This window comes from Aedes aegypti, unplaced genomic scaffold (assembly GCF_002204515.2).
Source record: "Aedes aegypti strain LVP_AGWG unplaced genomic scaffold, AaegL5.0 Primary Assembly AGWG_AaegL5_hic_scaff_1534_PBJ_arrow, whole genome shotgun sequence".
NCBI classification, from domain to species: Eukaryota; Metazoa; Arthropoda; class Insecta; order Diptera; family Culicidae; genus Aedes; species Aedes aegypti.
Window position 1 is genome coordinate 45889 of NW_018734982.1, and position 17820 is coordinate 63708.

The 17820-nt window shown below is 38.2% G+C and overlaps 1 long non-coding RNA gene across 1 annotated transcript; it reads left to right on the forward strand.

Moving 5' to 3' along the window:
- Positions 1 to 8467: 8467 nt before the first annotated feature.
- On the forward strand, positions 8468 to 8886 carry LOC110680519. Its single transcript, XR_002502907.1, has 2 exons — positions 8468 to 8719; positions 8781 to 8886. It is a non-coding gene; the product is annotated as an uncharacterized LOC110680519 (long non-coding RNA).
- The last annotated feature ends 8934 nt before the right edge of the window (positions 8887 to 17820 follow it).

Sequence of the window (17820 nt, forward strand, 5' to 3'; positions counted from 1 at the left end):
GCAGTCGACGGCAATTTTGGTCCAGTTTTAGGAACTTCCTTGGCCATGCATATTGGCCACTGGACACCGGAGATGTTCCGGATTTTCTGAGGTCATGTCCAAATGTCATTTTTTCTGGCGCTTCTATTTTTGTGCGGTGTCAAGTTAGATAGATGTTTGCAATTTTCCTAGAAACTAGAACTAATAGGAAGTTGAATGCCACTGGACGCATTAAGACTGGTTGGAAATCTTCAGAAATATGACCATTTCCGTAAAACTGGTTCCGGAAAGCATGGTCAGTCATGTTTGTATTTCAAATCATGTAAATATTATCCGAAGCTATATCCAAGCGGACAGCAACCTTAAAAATGATGTTTCCTGCAGCGTATTCAGAACCATTAGATGCACAGACCACTCTATAGAAGGTTCCAGGTACCCCGGGGGAAGTGGTCAATTAGGAACATATCCAGAACCATATCAATATGGGCATCAAACTTCATGATTTTCAAAGGTTATGCTTTCCGAAGCATTTCCAGCATCACCGGCTGCCATGACCACTTTATAGTAGGTTCCAGGTGCCCCGGGATGTGGCCAATTCAAAACATGCCCGAAAACACATCAATATGGGTATAAACATCAAGATTTTTGAAGGTGATGCTAATAGAAGTATTTACAGCGCAACTTATTTATACGACCACTGTATAGTAGGTTCCATGGGCCCTGGGGGATGAGGTCATGTTTCGAATTGGCCACATCTCTAGGAGCCCCTGGAATCTACTATAGAGTGGTTATTACATCATGTGGTTCTGAAAATGATCGCCATTTTCCAAGTCCCATGGATCTTACTGTTTATGGTAGAATGTGATTCTAAACAGATGAACGGACATGTTCCGAATCGGCCACATTCTCCGGGGCACCTGTAACCTACTATAAAGTGGTCATGGCAGCCGGTGATGCTGGAAATGCTTCGGAAAGCATAAACTTTAAAAATCATGAAGTTTGATGCCCATATTGATATGGTTCCGGAGATGTTCCTAATTGACCACTTCCCCCAGGGTACTTGGAACCTTCTATAGTGTAGTCTGTGCATCTAATGGTTCTGAATATGCTGCAGGAATCATCATTTTTAAGGTTAGTGTCCGCTTGGATATAGCTCCGTATAATATTAACAGGATTGGAAATACAAACATGACTGATCATGCTTTCAAGAACCAGTTTTACGGTAATGGTCATATTTCTGAAGATTTCCAACCAATCTTAATGCGTCCGGTGGCATTCAACTTCCTATTAGTTCTAGTTTCTAGGAAAATTGCAAACATCTATCGAACTTTACACCGCACAAAAATAGAAGCGACAGAAAAAATGACATTTGGACATGACCTCAGAAAATCCGGAACATCTCCGGTGTCCAGTGGCCAATATGCATGGCCAAGGAAGTTCCTAAAACTGGACCAAATTTGCCGTCGACTGCTTCCAGATGCATCCAATTTCATCCATTTTTCATAAAGTTATAAGCATTTGAATTTGGGCAAAATTTTGCCTATCTCAATCATTTTGCCTATCCCCTGTAATAGATATTACAACGTCCTACATTATGGGGGCAATTGAAGAAGTTTGTACTCTGCGGTTTGTGAAGACTATAAAAGGTACCGAATCTATGACATTTGGTCGAAAGACATTTGGTCGAATGACATTTAGTCGAATGACGTTTGGTCGAAAGTACATTTGGTCAAATGGACATTTCGTCGAATGGACATTTGGTCGAAAAGGTTTAGTTGCAACAGAAAGCATATGATATTTGGTCGAACCGACATTTCGTGGAAAGGTAAGTGGTCGAATCTTAACCGTATGGAAACAGAGTTTTGCGTTTAGTCTGATTATAGTCGAGAGTAGCATTTTGTCGCTAATACAAGAGAGATTGAATAATTGAAAAAGTATCAGCCATTTTACTAACAATTTCTGAACGATTAGCAAAATTTTGATATTCAATTTGATGGACGCTCTCTCAACATATTGATCAACCTCTCGCGTTTTTGATGTTTCATGCTGCTTTTTCGTTCAGGCTTGTTCTGCAATTCGAGATAAGTTGATCTTAAATGGAAGCAAGCCATTTTTTGTCGTCTGCTCAGTAAGCTCGTCTTCCTTTACCCGATTCATAGAATGAGCACAATTTTCATTTTTAATAATTCAAAGCTTCTACTGCAAACTATGTTATTCATCCGAGGTCATCAAAGCCATATATTTGCTTGAGGAATTTTATTAAACTGGAAGTAACATTAAGCCAATTGGTCATAAATGTTTTCCTTAAAGCAACTTTTTCCTGCCGTTTTAATTATGATCTTCACATTCAAAAATCTTACCCACTTCCGTAAGCGGAAAGACCCGGAATTCAAAGAAAGATCCCAAGCACTCTCTCCAAATTCTTCCATCAGATGAAGATCAGCAGTTCAATACAAAGAACGATGACATTTCAAAAGAGTAATAAATAATGCAAGCCTTCACAGCGTTGAGTAATAAAATAAAAACTTGAGCATTTTTTTCAAAGAATGATGATAATTTCAAAGAATAATAAATTCACTAGAGCTAAATATTTCAGTCAATGTATAAAACAACTATTTCCGAAAATTCCATTTTATCAAAAGATGTATGGAATTTGAGAATAAGACGACATACAATGTCCCATTTTTATTCAACAACAGGTAATGATTCAGATTACTTAAAATAATACATTATCTCACCAACTTTGCAAAACTTAGAAAACAATAATTAATTTCACCGAGTGATAATAAACCATTTAAAAATAAGCTTTCAACCAAATTTCCGTTCAACTAAACGTCATTCCAGCAAAAAGCAATTCGACCAAATGTCCTTTCGACCAAATGTACTTTCGACCAAATGTACTTTCGACCAAATGTCATTCGACCAAACGTCATTCGACCAAATGTCATTCGACGAAATGTCCTAAAGCCAAAGGTACCACATGGTGGATTTCCGATCTGATTAGACTCAGGAAGGAGTCGTTCAAGTCGGTTCACATTGCTGACAAGAAGGTTCTCCGATCTGCTGAACAATCCGGCTAAAAAGCCTTTGTACAAAAGTTTCCAGTTTGAGTTTGAGCACTACACACAGTCACTGCACTACACACTTAAAATAAATCACAGTATCCTGTGAAATAAATCACCGAAATTGAACTGTAAACAGTAAAAATACAGATTTTCCTGTGAAATCTACTATTCTACCGACAAAATCCGTGGAATTAGCTATTTTACCGGAGAAAATCGGTGAAATCTACTATTTTACCGGAAAAAATCCGTGAAACAAACCATTTTACTGTAACCCTGTGAAATACTAACGAACAGTTCGGTAAAAGCATTATTTTCACCGAACTTCTGTTAAATCGTGTGACATCTCACCACTTGCAAGCAGTGTAAGCTGGCTTAGTGGTAGCAAGCCTGCTTCCTGATCGGCAGGTCGGGAGTTCGATTCCCGGTTGAACCATTTTCTTGTTTTTCTTTATGATTGTGTTCAACGATTTTACAGATTGTTCAGCTGTTGAGATGTCTCTTTAATAAAAGATAATAATAATAAATGTTTTTCAACACGCCAATCTGTCATGACACGGCCTACTTTCCTGCACTAAAGTATGCAGTGCGGCAATAGTCATTACACATCTGAAATCAGTGCTGTAATGATTTATTACGCAACGCTTTCTCATCACGCAACTGTTTTGAGTTGCGTAATGAATCATTACACAACAATATTTCAGAAATTGTAAAATAATGGTGATGCATTCCGATATATTTTCTGATACCTTCAAGTAGTCTACGAAATTACAAAAAATGTTGTACGCAGGTCGTAACAGAAATCAATTTTTATAGCACTTGTCGTAATAAATTTACGACTCGTGCTCTAATAATCATTATTCTGCAACTTGTTCCGTAAACTACACTGAGGCAAAAATACTTAGGTTTTCCATAAATCAAGACTTATGAACCAGCCAAATTATGGTTTCATTGCACGCTTAAACATTTCGAAAATGGGATCATAAGTTTCATAAGTGAGAGCTTTGAATTCCTTATCAACAATTACTTGAAATATTTATCATAGCAATCGCTAGAAGAACTACTCCGCTTTCGATGTTGGCTACAAGTTAATCGGAAATAGATCACATGTTTGCAAAACATGTCAATCTTTGTGCACGCCTGATATAAAAGGCGAACAACATAATCGATTGATAATACAATTTGAGTTAATGCTATTGCGTTTATTACCGAATTTCATTGATTGACTTATGAAATTCATTATTGAAATTCTTCATCAAAATCATAAGTAAATCTTACAAATTTCAACAATAATCGTTGTGGCGCCAAATCATAATTATTCCTTAAGAAATTATTAAGTTTTTTTGCCTCAGTGTACTATTACAGTGTTCAGAGGAGAAGACTATTGGTTATTATTAAATAAAAAAATTTTAGCACTATAACGGATGCTAATGAAAAGGAGTACCGATTTATGATTTTTAATGCCTTGTAGCTCGTAACGGTTTGAAATACGAGTTATATACTTTGAGCTTAATGTATACAGTCACTTTCAAGTAATGAAAACAGACCGATAAACTTTCTAGTAAATTTCAAATCGTATTTCGTTTCTCATTTCTGTTCGCTGCATTGCTCAAACTGTTAACTCTTTGGTTCGCTAACAGGTTAACAAGAACCAAACGATTGCATTTTTCATTTGGGCGGAAAATTTCCTTTCCCATCCGGACTCCCACGAACAGCATCGAAAACTTGTGCTTGTTTGCCCATTCTTTTCCACTTTTATTAGCCATTGATGTCTGATTCGGAATTAAATTTCCCGGCAAATAGTTCGGAGTGACCAAACAAGCGGAGCGAACGCAACAAGAAACTTTTTTTTTCCTACTTGCTCGTCTACGCGAAAGCTCTCGGTTTCCAATTTGGCGAAGGCGAAATCCTTCACTGAGGCAAAAATACTTAGGTTTTCCATAAATCAAGACTTATAAACCAGCCAAATTATGGTTTCATTGCACGCTTAAACATTTCGAAAATGGGATCATAAGTTTCATAAGTGAGAGCTTTGAATTCTTTAACAACAATTACTTGAAATAATTATCATAGCAATCGCTAGAAGAACTACTCCGCTTTCGATGTTGGCTACAAGTTAATCGAAATCAGATTATGTTATGTTATCAAAACATGTCAATTTTGGTGCACGCCTGAAATAAAAGGCGAGCAACATTATCGATTGATAATACGATTTGTGTTAATACCATAGCGTTTATTACCGAATTTCATTGATTGACTTATGAAATTCATTACTGAAATTCTTCACCAAAATCATAAGTAAAACTTACAAATTTCAACAATAATCGTTGTGGCGCCAAATCATAATTATTCCTTAAGAAATTATTAAGTTTTTTTGCCTCAGTGTTGTTCTCCCAAGCTGAGGTATAGGGTAGGTGTACCAGTTATGGCCATAGTGGTTCCCTATTTCGCCATACGTGATAACTTGAATGTCTCAATATTTTGAAAAGTTTTTTTGTGTTCTAGCAGTAAGATATAGGATATATCTTGATGTTGAAACATTCGAAAAGATTAAAAATTTGAATGTTATCCGAATTTTGCATATGGCCAAATAGGGAACCACTATGGCCATAACTGGTACACTTTCCCTATCTGCAGTTGCGTGGACCATAGTTTTCCGCTTAACAGTGGCGGACAAAACTCAAAAATTGACCAAATTGGCTGAGTATTTGTCCGTTTTCAAATTTTGGTATGATGATTTCATTTCCTAAACTTGAAAAATTCACAACGTCTCAATTTCCATTCAACTGAGTTGAAATATTTGACTACTTTGTAGTTGAAGTATTAAAACACAAGAAAATAATTGAGATTTATAATCTTTGACATTAATCTTTGAGGTTTTGTCTGACTTCCCGCCACTGTGCGCTCCGTAGAAGTTTCACCAACGACGGGAGGAATGCAAAACTTTTCCTTTTAAAAGAAATCAAATAACAAGTTTAGTGTTTCCCTCTGTTGCCGTGAGCTGTCTGTCGATCGGAGGAGTCGGGTTCGGTTCTATTAGTTCACTTATCTTGCTTTGATTGTGCGCTATTTTTTCCTGCTCTCCTAGCCCACAGTATCAGATCGTTCGTTAGTTAAGCCAAAGGAAAGAGGTGAGACTCCGTTTGTGAAGAATGAAGCTGTAGTTCTGGGGTCATACATCTTAGGAATTAAGTGGGTACGGGTAGTGTACTCTTCTGCGAAGTCCGAAGAACAAAAGCGAAACAGCAAAAGCAAAAGTTTTATAGCTCGCTCTGGTCGGAAAACTGAAACTGAGTCGTGCAATTAAAAGAAAATTAAATTTATTTGTAGTTTTATTTTGGGAGGTAATTTCGACTGTGGTTTGGTAGGTTCTGTCGAAGGAGGGTTACTCTTCCGGGAAGTGAGAGAATGATTTATTTTTGTAGGGTTTGAAAAAGATTCATAGTTGTACCTGTGTCTGGACAAATGTCTCCATAGATGATTGACTATGTGTTTTCCTCGGAAGATTCTTAGAGGCTAAGTACAATTTGTTATGAATTTCTTCAAGATGCTGACAAATATCTTAAAATGGCTTATTTTGTATGCCTCATTGTATCCAACAAGATCATGTCAGATTTTTTTTATATTAATTTCATCCAAAATTTGTGAAGAAATCCGTTCTAATTCATTAAAATATATTCTGCTTTCTGGTAATAATCTTGCCAAGGAGAAGAAGGATTTGACAAATGATCACGAAAAACCAACAACAGCAAAAGATTTAGGGAAGTTTGTAGCACCGAAATATGGTTATATAAAACTGAGATTCTTGTATGTTTGAAAATAAATACACTTTGTTACTATCAACGATTGAAGTGTCTTGCTTTCAAATTTCCCAAGAATTCGTTTAAGGATGATGATCTCGATATTTTGAAGAATTTTCACTCTTGATCATATTTGTCGCGAAAAGCTTAGCTGTAGTTGATTCTGTTATGAAACTATAAATGGGTCTCAATCAGCTATCCATATGAAAGCAAGCGGAAAATAAGTTAAGATATTACACTGAGGCAAAAAAACTTAATAATTTCTTAAGGAATAATTATGATTTGGCGCCACAACGATTATTGTTGAAATTTGTAAGTTTTACTTATGATTTTGGTGAAGAATTTCAGTAATGAATTTCATAAGTCAATCAATGAAATTCGGTAATAAACGCTATGGTATTAACACAAATCGTATTATCAATCGATAATGTTGCTCGCCTTTTATTTCAGGCGTGCACCAAAATTGACATGTTTTGATAACATAACATAATCTGATTTCGATTAACTTGTAGCCAACATCGAAAGCGGAGTAGTTCTTCTAGCGATTGCTATGATAATTATTTCAAGTAATTGTTGTTAAAGAATTCAAAGCTCTCACTTATGAAACTTATGATCCCATTTTCGAAATGTTTAAGCGTGCAATGAAACCATAATTTGGCTGGTTTATAAGTCTTGATTTATGGAAAACCTAAGTATTTTTGCCTCAGTGTAGGCTCATTTCGTTATAAGACTTTTAATCGGTGTACGCCATTTGACCGAATGCCATCTGGCCGAAAGGGTCGTTTGACAGAATGACATTTGGCCGAATTACAAACAAGAAATCAATCAGATTGCTACAACGCTTATGTATACATAGGATTCAAAAGTGCGGTTCAATGGCAGATCAACAATTTAGCTTGTAGATTTTAATGATTGTAGACAAGATTCAAGAGAAAGACAAAATCGACTTGTTAATTTAGGACGAAGCTGTGGATTCCGCACATCTTATTGAGAGGTTTAAGCTTAGAGCTGGGTCGGTTTTTTGGTTTAACAACAGTGAGATAGAGTTGATTTCTAATGATTTTAAAAGGATTATTACTAGTTATTTGTATCTCATTGATGAATTGTCCTTAAGCCATCCTATATGAGATGTAGCTCATATAGAATGGCTTGAACTCATTGGTAATATACTTTCTCTAGTTTACAGATCCTGTTTTTTTTAGGCAAAACTGCATTCGGCCAAATGGCCAAATGACCCGGAGACGTGATTGTTATAGGCTGGCTTTTTTCTTCTGATATTGCGATTGGAGTTAATTAAAAAGGACACAATTGCTAACGCTGTCATAATGCACTTCTTTATCTATTGTACTATTCTTTCCATTGTAAATAATGGCACGAGTTCATTCCAGCATAAAAACAGCGGAAATTAGTCTTCTGATTTCCTGGAGCTAGTGCAGTGTGATGCTAACCATAGAATGGCGCTCATTTCATCAGAGTCGTCATCGTCACAAACAAAAGGAAGTGCGCGTTTGAGCGAAAGATATAAAATTCTATCTCAGTTTCAAATGGACAGCCATTGTGTTTTGTTCGCTGGAGCGGCAATTTTCCCTGGGAAAACCGTTTTTCCTCCCGGTGCTGTGGCTGCGCGTGACTGGCGACCGCTTCGAGTCGGATTTTCACTTTGTGGCTCTTCCGGTAGGCAGCAGCTTTGCTGATTTGTTCGCACTTCGGACGGCAAAAACTAGGACTGTCAGCCAACATTAAATCTTTCCGCTTGTGGTGCTATTCATTCCTGCCTGTCATATAATGCGGAACAAGGAACCGGAAACAAGAGCGAGATGGATCTTATTGTGTGGCGAATTGACGAAACGCGTGTTTTGTTTCTCGTAAAACCAAGACGTTTGGATGAGTTTTGATCTTTATTCATAAGAAACTAACAACTGTTTCTTTTCTTTGACAGCTGGCAAGTGAAAAGAATCGGAGAAAATCCGCATAGCAGAACCTTAACAGTAGCATATAGCAGGAATCTTATTATACGGAGAAAGAACATCTAAACTACTTGCAATCTAATATACAGCCAAACCTCTTTTTACGCCTCTAACTGGGGGAGCGCAAAAAGAATCGGAGCGCAAAAGGAGGGAGCGTATGTTGAAATTCGGAGCGTAAAAAGAGAGAGTGTAAGTTGGAATTTTGAGCGTAAAAAGAATTAGAGGCGTAATAAAGCTTTTCGTTTTTTCTCGAGAAGTTTTGTGAAAAGGTGGGGTTTATCCGTTGTACTTCTCAAGGGTATCAATAGGGATGACGTAAACCATAGTCGACTTCCGGTTTGTGAAACTCACTTCATACCCACTAAATATGGGTATTTTTGGAACGGGACCGATGGGTAGATGACGAAAATCGATGGCCGATATAATTTTGAATCCAAGATGGCGACTTCCGGTTTGGGAAAATCACTTGAAACCAACTGAAAACCTAAGAAGTCGCCAACTTGGATTTCAAAATGGCGTAGGACATCGATTTCCGCCATCTGTGCATCGGTCACGTACCTAACATACCCATATATAATGGGTTTCAAGTGATTTTCCCAAACCGGAAGTCGCCATCTTGAATTCAAAATGGCGTCGGACATCGATTTCCATCATATACCCATCGGTCCCGTTACAAAAATACGCTACTAAATTGGTTCTCGTGGGTCATTATCAGGCAGGAGCGTGAATGGAATTTTTGGAGCGTAAAAAGAGGGAGCGTTATTTGGAATTTCGAGCGTAAAAAGAAGGAGCGTAAGTTGGAATTTGGAGCGTAAATGAAGGCTGTACAGTATTGGACATATAAAATGCACCAAAGCCGATTTCCCATACAAAATGGTCAACTTTAGAGGGCAATATCGTCGCCGTTTTTTCAACCAATTCTTTTCATTTTTGCTTTGACGAACTACAAATCATCTCAATTAATAACTATTGAAAAAGTTGTGCAAATACTATTGATTCAAAAGTTGCAGATAGGTTGAATGTTAACATAAAAAAATACACCAATACAAAAAATGATGTAGCAGACAAACTATACGACGTATCATTTTGCTATCTTCAGCGCATTTGGTCCTCATCACTCAACGAACAAATGCGCTGAAGACACCAAGATGATTCGACCCGAAGTTATTTTGCTACATCGCTTTGCATCTTGGTGCATTTTTTATGTCAAAATTCAACCTATCTGTAACTTTTGAATCAATAGTATTTGCACACATTTTTCAATAGTGATCAATAATTGAGATAAATTGTAGTTAGGCAAAGAAAAATGAAAAGAATCGGTTGAAAAACGGCGGAGATATAGCCCTCTGAAGTTGATCATTTTTTATGGGAAAACGGAGCATTTTATATGTCCGACGAGACAGTTGGGAAGAGTCAACGTTGCCGAAGACGTCGACAGCCTGTGGGACCCTATCCACGAAGCTGTGACAACAACGGCGCGGGAAGTGATCGAACCAGTCGTTTCGTCTTCGTCGTTGACCAGTGCCAGAGGGTGACAGACATGAAGAATGTAGCCAGAAGCCGTATGCTTGTGGTCGGTACCCGACAGAACAGAGAGCGGTACAGGGCAGCGAGAGCCGAAGAAAAGCGAATCCACCGCAGAAAGAAAAGGCTGCACGAAGAAAATGTGGTAGCTGACGCTCAAGAAAGCATGAACCGGAATGATATGCGGAGATTCTAAGCAACGGTCAATGGTGCGCGGCACAATACCGTATCAGTGCCCGCCAAGTGCAATGATCGAGAAGGGAATTTTGCTGACCGATAAAACGGCGGTGGCTGCCAGGTGGAAGGAGCACTTTCAGCAATTGTTGAACGGTGAGAATAGAAATGTAGCGAGGAACAGGATGAACATAGAAGATGACGATCAAACTGTGGACCACCGACCATAGGAGAGGTTAAAAAGGCTATCAGCGAGCTGAAGAACTGTAAGGCTGCTGCAGGGAGGAGATCCCGGTCGAGTTTCTTAAGCACGGAAGCGAGCAGCTTTACCAGTCGATCCATCGAGTACTTCTGAATGTACGGAAGGACGAAGAATTGCCCACCGGCTGGTTGGATGGCCTCATCCACTCTATCTACAAGAAAGGGCACAGACTGGAGTGTGCCAATTACAGAGGAATTACCCTGCAGAATTCGGCGTACAAAATTCTGTTGCGCATCCTGTTTAAGGCCCAAGTAAAAATGATGCAAAAGTCAAAACTGAAAAAAGCAGTTTTCTCTCTTTAAATAGACAAATCTAAGAAAATAAAAACATCAGGCTTTTTTTTTTGCCAAATAAAAAGGCTGTGTGTTTTTATTTTTATCAATTTGTTGTTTTAAAAGGAGAAAACTGCTTTTTCAGTTCTGACTTTTTTGCCATTTTCTCTTGCACCTTAACAGACCGCTCGAGGAGTCCTTCGTCGGCGAATACCAAGCTGGTTTTCGTGAGGGCCGTTCGACAACGGACCAGATGTTTAGCTTGCGAATGATCCTAGACAAATTCCGGGAGTATAAATTACAGACTCACCATCTGTTTATTGATTTCAAGGCGGCGTACAACTCAGTGAAAAGAAATGAGCTTTGGCATTTCGATTTTTCTGTTCAACATTGCACTCGAAAGTGCTATTAGGAGATCTGGCGTGCAGAGAAATGACACTATTATCACAAGGTCGCACATGCTCCTTGGCTTTGCGGACAATATAGACCTAATTGGAATCGATCGCAGGTCAGTGGAAGAGGCCTTCGTGCCTCTGAAGAGGGAGACAGCGAGGATAGGCCTGACCATCAATTCTACCAAGACGAAGTACATGGTTGCAAGTAGAGATAGAGTCAGGCATGGTGGTGTAGGTGCTGAGGTAGTGTTTGATGGGGATGTGTTTGAAGTTGTTGAAGAATTTGTTTACCTTGGAACACTTGTGACATGTTACAACGACGTTTCCCGCGAAGTGAAAATACGTGTTGCGGCTGCGAATAGGGCCTTTTACGGACTACGTAACCAGCTTGCAAACGGAAACAACATTCGCCCTGCATAAAACATTGATTCTTCCGGTGGCTCTCGGTGGGAGTTAAATGAGTCAGACCGGAAAGCTCTCGGTGTTTTCGAGCATAAAATGCTGTACCAAGGTGTACCAAGAATTATTATGTACGACACCGAGTCCAAGCAACAATACGTAAATTATACCACGCTGAATTTGGTCTTTTTCAACCCCCTCTCCTCCTTGTCAAGCTTTGTTGATGAGAGCTCCTAAAATTTTGTAAGGCTTGTCACGTTGTATCTGACCCCCTCTCCCCTTGGAACGTGACGTAGTTAGTGCATGACCCCTAACCAGAAGCTCTATTTTGAAACCACTTCCTACCTTTGTTCTGAACAGGGAGAAAATACTGATTAAAATATATAGTACTGGATAATATATATATGTAACTTTTTAGATTTTCCTACAAAATTATTAACTTTGGTTAGCTAGATCTTAGTTATTTATTGACCGATTAGAATGAAATTGTCACATTCTAATTTTGATTTTTTATCAATCCTTAAGCTATTTCAATTTCTTTAGTTGAGTTAATTATAAATTAAAGAAAAAAAAAACACACACATTTGCTTAAGTTAAACCGTTATTGCTATTGAACTCTTGGTTGGGGAAATCACTTAAAAATATAGGGTTTCTCAGAAAGATCCCGCTACGAATCCCCAAGAGTCCAACAAGAAACTTCAGGTGGCCGTTGAGAATCCACAGAAACCCACAAGAACTCAGAAGAAGCTCGCTGTGAATCCACAGGATCTTGTTCAGAATTGTTGCTTAGGAGCCTTAGGATAAGAATTGACATCTACCCAAGAGCTTGCTAAGCAGTTTGAGAATATCGCTTAGAATTCTAAGATTCAGCTGCGATGTTGCTGAAAATTCTCAAATCTCCGTTAAAAATTCTCTTAAGTTCTTAACGGCTTTCCGGACTACCACTAACAGTTTTCAAATTACGCTGCAAACCTGTTCAGAATCCTCAAGATTTTACCATAAATATTCAACATACATCTAGAAATTTAAAGTATTATGCTACAAATTCATAAATCACCTTGTAAAATTTACAAGGAATCGGCAGATTTCGTACAGTGTTTTCAATAAATTATCATACATTCGCAGGATCCCGCAAGAAACCCCTAATGTCCGATTTAAATAATCAGATCGGTATTTTCGAGAATCCGCTGAATCCTGAAATTCTCAGGAGCCCATTTGGATCCTGTAAGGGTGGGCCGTTTCACATGTGCACATTTATATGGGTGGACGTTTCGCATAATGGACGTTTGGAATAGAGAGAATTACAAGTCATCTTCAAAATGCTATCTGTTCTTGAATGAAACTGCTTTATGCGAAACGTCTCTATGCGAAATAAGTCACTCCCGGATCCTGCAAGGATTCTCCTGCAAGGAATTACCTCTCGTTAGGAATATTTTGATTATTTCATGCGGCCCGCATCTTTGACTAAAATATTGATACTCCAGACTGAGCGGATCGTTTCTTAAAAAGTCGAACGTCATACTTTCCGTTTGCTTAGTTTTTCCTTGTCACTGACACTTCATTATCTTCTGCTTAGTTTATATCTTCTCTAGTACCCCTCTCATTCCCCACACAGCTGAAACCCGATTTTTAGTTAACGTGCAAATTTTTTATACTTTAGCTCATTATCTTCATTAAAATAAGTGACAGTTTGATCATTTATCGTATCGGCAATGATGAACATATTTTTTTTCAGATTTTTATTGCACGAACTTTATGGCCTCCCTCAAATTTCATACAGCAAAGTCGCAAAGATATAACGTAATTAGTGCAAAACTAATTAGAAGAACTTCTAGAAATGTAAAATGTAGTGGGCTTCGTGGCCGTGCGGTTAGTGTTACCAAGCATTTAGCCGCATCGAGTCAAGGAGTGTGGGTTCGATTCCCGCTTCAGGCCGGAAAACTTTTCGTGAGGAATGTTTTCTGACTGTGCAACTGGGCGTTGCATGCTTGTCCGTTGTCAAGTCTGGTGCTTCCTTCAAAGGGCAAATCGCCCACTGGAAGCATTAACGTGTAGGTGTCTCTAACACCATCAACAAACTGGACGCGAAAACAATCGTTCAAAATTCAATGGCCGCTCTTGATAAGTGCAAGAATAAAATGTGTGAATATCAGATTTTTATTTGTACAAATCTCGTAATTGTAGTAAAGTCATGCCCATACTTTCTGAGACACCCTTTATATGTTTTAAATCAATTTATGTCTGAGAAACTGTAAAAATTTCATTTAAATCGGTCCATAAAGAACTCGGATTTATCCCTCTACAGTTGACCATTTTGTATCAATATCGAACAAGTTGCAAATGTTTGGTCCAATAATGTAATTAGATTCATAATTATAACACAATGGAACAAAATTAACTTATAGATTTATCTATAATTCTCTAGTATAGTTGTGACTGCTGAGTTCGTTGTAGCTATCAGAAATATTAAAAAACGTCATAAATTTGTGCTACAGTTCACCAACATTCTATAAACACTTGGTAATAAAACCAAAACAAGTTTTTTTTTTCAGTTGCTATCCGTCTCCCAGTCAGACCAGACGCACACGGGTTTCGCTCTACGCTTTTGGATTTTTTTTTTCGTTCGTGCTATAATGCCGGTACCGCGTAAAAATTGTGTTGTGCTAGACACATCCATTCTGCCGAAACGACCGACTGTAGCGGATATCAAGAAGTTCATCGATGAGGAACTTAAACTTGATATGTCCGTGGTAAAAACAGTGCAACTGCCACAATGTTAAAAATGTGGTGTATCTTGCAGTGCAGAGCCAAGAGTTGGCAGCTAGAATTGCCACAAAGCATCATCTAAACCATTATATGGAATGTGCTGGGAAGAAGCAGGCAATCCTTTTGCCGATATACATTGAAAGCGATGCCGTCGATGTGCGCCTCCACGACCTTCCAGAAGAAATGGACAATCTAGTCATTGCTGATCATATGCGTCAGTATGGCGAAGTGATTAGCATCCGCAACGACGTCTGGAGGGATTACAGCTTAAAAATCCGATCCCATCTTTCATAACTATTGCGGAAGAAATTACGTCGGCGACACATTTTTCGCAAGTTCGCACCTGTCGCACCTGCGGTAGTAAATCGCACCCGAAGATGCGATGCTCGGAAGCGGCAACAAAATCTCAATCGCAACAATTCCAAAAAGCAACCAAATCCACACCACAGCCACCGTCGGTGGTACAGCAACAAAACTTCACATCCGATGAACAATGGCCAACCCTTTCTCGAACGACAACAGCTGGAGACAAAGCCACCAAATCGAAAACGAAAAATGATGTGAAGCGTCAAAGGTAAGTCGATTCGGCCGACTCAGAATCAACCCAACAGCAGAAAAAAGCAGCACCCTCGACCTCAAGCGAAAGTGATAGCAGCCTCATTGTTGTACCTGATACTCCTCCCGCACGGATAGGGAGACGGTTATCATACTCGCACATCGAAGATGAAGACCTGCGCCGCCAATATATTGAAGAGGACGATAGGAGAATTGAGGAATTAATAAGACAAGGTTATTAATCAATTGTCAATTATTCCACTGATTTTCGGCTCCGTTATGCTATGTAATTGGCGATTGAGCCGGTAAAATAAATAAATAAAAAAAAAACAAGTTTTTGAACAATGATTTTTTATAATTTTCCGTAATCCAATACTGCGAGCGACTCAAACTACATAAGACAAAGTTTGATTTAAATTGCATGCTTCAATTTCGATTTAATCGAACTTTTGTAAATACTTGCAGCCTTCATGCAAAATTCTTCGTTTCTTTTGTATTTCCTTTAAATATAGTACAGTCGCCTCTCCAAACTCGATATCGAAGGAACCATCGAAATAGGGAGAGATCGAGACAAAGAACAAATGTCCGATGAATACTAGATTGAAAAACACTCCGTTACCTGAGACGAGACTCGCGAAGACGGTCTTCTTTTTCTGTGATTGCTGATTTTTTTTTCTTATTCCACTTTGTACATACCAATTATGCGCATGCGCATACCAATTTTGCGCATGCGCATACCAATTATGCGCATGCTGTTCAAATCCTCACATGAACCTCTCAGCAAAAAATGATTAAGTTTGCTTCACATCGAATCATAAATAGCCATTTGAGTGAAATTTCATGCCAGCAAACGTAGCAGACATTAGAAATAATTAATCTTCTGCTTAAATTATCAGCAACTTTGGAAAAAACTGCTCCGCTGACTGAGGTTTTCAATAACAATTTACTTTTCAATACTTTTCACTTTTTCAGCCATAAAAACGGTGGGCTGCATTTGACGTTTCGTGAGAGGGAATCTTGGCTGCATATGACGTTGATATTTTTCCTCTTCGCGAGTCTCTCTCAGTCCGTTACCAAGAAAGTAATACACAAAGAGACGTCATTTTGTGCTCCTAATTTGTTTTGAATCCCAAAACTTTGGTCTAGTAGCCTTCGATATCGGTCATATCGACATGCGTAGAGAAAATTGAGAACGATAAATCAACAGAAACACATCGAGATATGGAGATATCGAGATAAGGAGGATATCGAGATGTAGAACATCGAGATGTGGAGAGTCGACTGTACAATACTTTTGCAAATATTTAAAAAGTACCTTTTTATTATGAAATTATTACAAACTTTGTCGATATGTTTTCTTTATGACTAAAACACCAATTTTTGTAGTAAATTTGGCACATCAATTGGTCGCCGTTAAGTCAGAGGGGACCAAGTACAAAACTTGGGAAAATTGGATTATTCTCTCATTAGATGCAAAATTACCTTTCCTCCGTAACACTTTTGATCAGAATGAAAAATGCTGTAAACTGCCGAGAGATATGTAATAAATTTACTTTGGATGATCAACAAATATCGATAAAAGTGTGCAGTCAGAATGGATCAAGTGCTTATTACCATAACAGAGAAAATGATCAGCGCGCTGAGGGAATGCGAGGAAATGAAAAACATTTCAGGAGATTTGTCAGATTTTTCGACATCGAATCATTCTTCTACTTATCCATCCATAGAAATTTATAAATATTACTTAATTCGATGCATTTGATTTTGATTTTTTGACCATTTACCATATTCGGATGCGTGGTCAGAAATTGCAACAAATTCTGTGCAGACATAGCGGACCAAGTGTTGAAAAGCAATAAAATGATTGATTACTGCATTTTTTTGAGTCAATTTCCGAGTCCGATAGAAGTTTACGGTAGTTCTATGGTGTATGTATGGCATCCCCTAGGACCCGCTTATTGGACCAGCATATTTTGGCCGGTACTCAAGATTTTCACTTGGTCCACTCTGACTGAACGCATATTTGAATATTTCTGGTCTTTAATGCCCTGGCCCTGCGAAACCTTAATTTTCAAGCTACCGTAATGCCACTGATTTTGGTATTTACTATATGCATTATTCAAGAATTTACGATACTGGTGTCGAAGGGTCTTAATAATCTGTTTATTTTAGAGATATGCACCCAATTTGACCATGCAAGCATTTAATGATTGTTATTTTTCAAGAAATTGTTCAGTCAGAGTGAACCAACTCACTGAACGATGGTCTTTAGTTCAGTCAGAGTGGACCAAGTACACATAGTCAATCAAAAAAATCGTTCTATCAGAGGTTTGGATTATGATTTTTTATGATTATCACTTCACATTATATTGTTTGAAAGTAACATAAAGACGTGTAGAAATATTGAACCAAAGTTTTAACGAGTTCAAAAATTACAGAACCTTAGACTTTAAACCCATTTTTCTCGAAATACCAAAATGTCACTTGGTCCACTCTGACTTAACACCGACCAATTTGCATACGAGCTGGTTCTCTTGCATGCAAGTTGACTGAGTTGTCCCATTATCTACAAATCTGAAAACCCATACGTGCTATGAAATTTTTTGAAAACAACAATAGATTCAGCGGTTCAATAAAATGGTTTTCAGGGAAATGTGATAAAATT